We start from the raw sequence: 5,162 nt of genomic DNA on the forward strand, positions 1-5,162 counted from the left end.
GCATAATTTACTGGCATCTCTATCCTTCACTGTTACTTCATTTATCTCTGATTTTAGGCAGCTAACATGGCTTCACAATCCTAATCATGGCTATTTCATCTTGTTTGTGATCTCCAGTCCATATCATTTACCCTTACAACCATCCTAACTATTCCTGCCAGAGGTCCTAGCTCTTATTCAAGCTTTAGTTTGTGAATACATCACCTTTGACCAAACCTTATTCCCTAATTATTGCTGGCAAATATATTGATAACCAGCATTCTTCGCCTATAGCAAACAAAACTTAGAAGTTATTTTCCTCTTTTCTGCTGAGCCCCGAATGGGCTGAGAACTCTTGTTAACACCATGTTCCATATGGTCCATCATAATCAATCAAAGTTGCCAGTTAAGATGAAACCTAATTGCCAACTCAAGTCTCTTCTTTCACTGTGGATTATTCAGACATAAATTATCTTAGCCTAATTTAACATGGCATAGCCTTAAACTTCCCCAGGTTATGCCCCAGCTTCACATTTGGCACCTGGTGACTGATTGAAAGCTGTGAAGTCACTCTTAATAAATATTCACTTTAATGAGTACTGCATGGACCATCATTCTCAGAGCCTCAATTTACTGAGCACTTTAATGCCTCCACTTGATCCATGCTGGTCTTTCTACATGGAATTCCCTTTATGTCTCATTCGAATAAAACCTTTCTAAAATGCAAATATGAGTGCATGCTTCAGTGGTTTGAAAACCAACATGACTTCCTGTGGCCTACAGCATAACATGTCCATGCCTCAGCATGATATAGAGACCTTCTGTGAGTTACATCTGGCCTACTTCTTCAACAATGACATGCTAGGCTCCTGCTTCCTCCTGACGCTATCCATGCCAAAGCATCTTAAGTTGCCCAAAGTCACCATTCCTTCATATATTTCCTCCTTATTGAGGTTCCAGGAAATACCCCAGTAGTAATACTGGCCTGGTAAATGCCTACTTATAATACTTCAAGCATCAGTTTAAGTACAGATGTTTGAATATGTTCATACTCTGAAAAATCACTAAATGGAAATTCAGTGTTACAGAAGATAAAGAGAGAGATCCTCCATTCACTGATTCACTCTCAAGATGGCTGCAACAGTCGGGGCTGTACCAGTCTGAAGTCAGGAGTTTCACCGGTGGCAGGATCCCTAACACCTTGACCGTCTTCAGCTGCTATTTCTGTGTCATTATCAAGGAGCTGCTGTGCCACCATGTTTCCCCATTAGGCCACCTTTTCTATGGTTGTTTATAAGTCTTGAGAGATACAGTGTCTTCCTCCAGACACTATGTATGGAATCTCTTATCTTATTTCCACTCTCATGAAATTATTATAAGGAAAATCAAGAACTTATCAGAGGGCCCGGCGGCGTGGCCTAGCAGCTAAAGTCCTCGCCTTGAAAGCCCCGGGATCCCATAAGGGCGCCGGTTCTTATCCCGGCAGCTCCACTTTCCATCCAGCTCCCTGCTTGTAGAAAGCAGTGGAGGATGGCCCAATGCATTGGGACCCTGCACCCGCGTGGGAGACCCGGAAGAGGTTCCAGGTTCCCGGCTTTGGGTTGGCGCGCATCGGCCCGTTGCGGCTCACTTGGGGAGTGAATCATTGGACAGAAGATCTTTCTCTCTGTCTCTCCTCCTCTGTGTATATCTGGCTGTAATAAAATGAATAAATCTTTAAAAAAAAAAAAGAACTTATCAGAAAGGTTAAATTGCAGACACTTCACAGTTATTGACAGTGTGGTCCTTTGTCTCTGAAACAACTTCTCAGAGTCTTTGCAGTTTTGGATAGCACTGTATTTGAACTGTATAGCGCTTCTATGACAAAACATTTCAGTGTACTTGCTGCTCACCTAATTTGTATTAGACAGCATAACTAGACCCTGAGTATAGAAAAGCAAATTATATGGTACCTATCTTCAAGGAGTTCATATTTTTTTTAAATAAAATGTTTTATTTCCCGCTGTGTGAGGCCCTGCTTTTTGCAGAGGCCATTTGCTGAAGGCTGCCTTAGTCTCCTAGCCATCCGTGCTCAGGCTGACAAAGGACTTGAGAATCTGAGCAGAGTTCAGTGTGGCATCTGGGGTTCCACTCTCCAGTGTGGGAGCACAGTGGGGGAGACAGCCACTGGACTTCACCTGAAAGTGTTGCCTGGCACGCAGCACGCTAGGTATCCATCATCCAGGGGCTGGTGACACCCACTCCTCACTCAGCAGGGTACTTGTCTGGTGGCCACACAGTCCTGCCTGGAATGAGTAACAAATAATTAAAATTCTTCAGGATGATTCAGAAGTTGGTAATTCTAGAAACACAGAAGAAAAAAAATATAAGGCTCCATATGGGTTAAGAAAGATTTTACTGAAGCTGTGGAGCTCTATTTCACATTTTTAGGGTAAGATGAGAATTTGGAAAACAAGGGGGATAGTGCTATTGCTCTCTCTCTATATATATATGTAAAATTAAAATTCTGAGGTATTTTCCAATTATTTATGCCTGTTTATCAAAGGAAACAATTTAGTAGTACAAAAAGGAAAGACCGTTGTATTATGTTTATGGATCTATGAAGCTAGAATTCAGAGAGGAAGAGCTGAGATAGCTCGACTCTGCTCCAAGTCTTAAGTCTCATTTAGAAAAACTACATAGCTCCATAAAGGTCTACAAATAACTCAAATTCTGGGGCAGTAGACCCATCTGGATGTTTTGTTGTTGTAGGATAACTCCAAGGCCAGGTCAGTGCGGATGATGGCTAGGAAGATCCATGTGTGGTCTTTCCATATGACTTGATATTGCCACAACATGGCACTTGGTTCAAAGAGGAAATGTCCTAAAGGGAACCATCTTGACAGCAATATTGGAAAAAAAAAAAACTGAAGCAATCTACATAATCTTTTGTGCTCTACTTTGAAAGTTTACTGTGATCCTTTGGTCAAAGTATTCAGAAACCACTGAGATTGCAGGGGAAAAGACATGTATATCACATCAGAGTCAGGGAAAACTCAAGAAATATGTGGCTATATTTCACATTTCCAGTCCCTATTTGGATAATTACAAATAATGTATTGATATCAGAAGGCAAAATGCTACAGGGGGTGTTACTGAATAACTAGTAAAGGTCATTTCATGGAGGATATTATTGACCTTGAAATTGCTTGGAAAAGAATTTGGAACTTGTATGTGTTTATTCTAATATTAACATCTATAGGCAAGGAAAATAATTGAAGAATTTAAACAAACCGATACCAAGCGTCTATAAAAAATAATTGGCACGTGGAAATCTTTGAAGTAGATGTTTTTGTTTGCAAGTACTAGAAAATGCAATTCAATCATATTTTAAAAATAAAGTGCTTTATTGGTTCACATAATAAACTGTCCAGAGAAAAACTCCAGACTTGACTTTGTTCAGATTTTCTTCTTTGTGTCTGCCTTTATGTTTCTGTGACTCTCATGGACCCTCTTTCCTTTCCACTTTTCCTTTATATACTCAAAATACCTTTCCTCATGGAGAAACGATAGCTTTAACAATTATAGGTCTCATGTGTGAGTTCCACCTACTCTAGAAAAAGAATCCCTTTAACCTTACATTGTAAATTAAGCTGAAGATAAAATCTTATTGGCAGGCTTGATCAAATGTTGCATAAAAATCAATCTATGTGTCCAGGCTGCTCCATTTCTCTTTCAGCCCCCTCTTTGTGGCCAGAGAAGGTAGTGGATAATGGACTCTACACCTGTGGTAGGCTTGGAAGAAGCTTCTGGCTCTTGGCTTCAGATTGGCTCAGCTCTAACCATTACAGCCATTTGGAGAATGAACCAGGGGGATGCAAATCTTTCTCTCTGCCACTCCCTTTGCTGTGTACATCTCCTTTTGAAATAAAAATAAATGCGTTTTAAAAACCCTAATATATGTGGCAAAGCAGAAGAGTCTAACTCAAGCTCCATCTGTAGAATCCCCTGGATTAAGGCTGGTATTGTGTGGCACAGAGAAATAAGCCACCATTGTGATTAGGCATCCCACATGACCATCAGCTTGAGTCTCGGTTGCCCAATTTCTGATTTAGTTTCCTGCAAATATGCCTGGGTAAGCAGTGGAAGATGATCCAATTAAATGGGTGGCTGTTACCCTAGTGGAGGTCTGAATTCTGGGCTCTAGGCTTTGGAGTGACCCAGCCCTGAATGCTGCAGTCATTTGAAAGTGAACCAAATTAAAAAAAAAAAAAAAGAAAGTGAACCAAATGGAAGGTTTGTCACTATCTTCCTTTCTCTGTTTCTCTTTATAGAAAACTTCATGTCAAATAATTTTTAAATAACCCCATGGGAACCCAAAGTGGTAGTCTAGTGGCTAAATGCCTCACCTTGCATGTGCTGTAATCTCATACGGGCGCCAGATCGTATCCTGGTTGCTCCACTTCCCATCCAGCTCCCTGCCTTTGGTCTGGCCTGGGAAAGCAGCAAAGGACAGCCCAGGGCCTTGTGACCCTGCACGTGCTTCAGAGACCCAGAATTAGCTCCTGGCTTCGGAACAGCTGAGCTCTGGCTGTTGCTACTACTTGGGGAGTGAATTAGTAGATGGAATCTTTCTCTCTTTCCTTCTCTGTAAATTCTGACTATCCAATAAATAAATAAATAAATAAATAAATCTTAAAAAAATAAAAAGCCCATGAATTTCAAAGTGGAAATAAAGGGGTTTAGAAAAAGAAAAAGGAAATACTGAAGGAACATCAGGGGTACAAGTTGGCACCAATATATATTTCTGAGTGAAAAAAATATTTTCTGGAAGGTAATCTCTTTGATGCAGGTATGAAGGAGGTAAATGAGATCATGGTGAAGACAAGAACATCAGTAAGGAGATGCAATACTAGTGAGATAGATGTACAGTGAGTGAGTGAAGAAGGGAGGAAGTGAATGAGTCTGAATTTGATACTTTTGCGTTGGTCCTTCCTGAAACATACAGCTGTAAATGTTGGTACATGGTATTCTTAACCGATATTTTTAAAATGCTCCCTGAACATCTTTATCCATGATACCTCATAAACTCTTTTTATCATCACCCATAAACATGCAATAACTACTATGCAGTAATGATTGCAAACTTTTGGCTTGACCTCATCTTTCCAACTCATTGCTTTGACCACCATTCATATTATTAA

Source organism: Ochotona princeps, chromosome 14 (assembly GCF_030435755.1).
Source record: "Ochotona princeps isolate mOchPri1 chromosome 14, mOchPri1.hap1, whole genome shotgun sequence".
Taxonomy (NCBI): Eukaryota; Metazoa; Chordata; class Mammalia; order Lagomorpha; family Ochotonidae; genus Ochotona; species Ochotona princeps.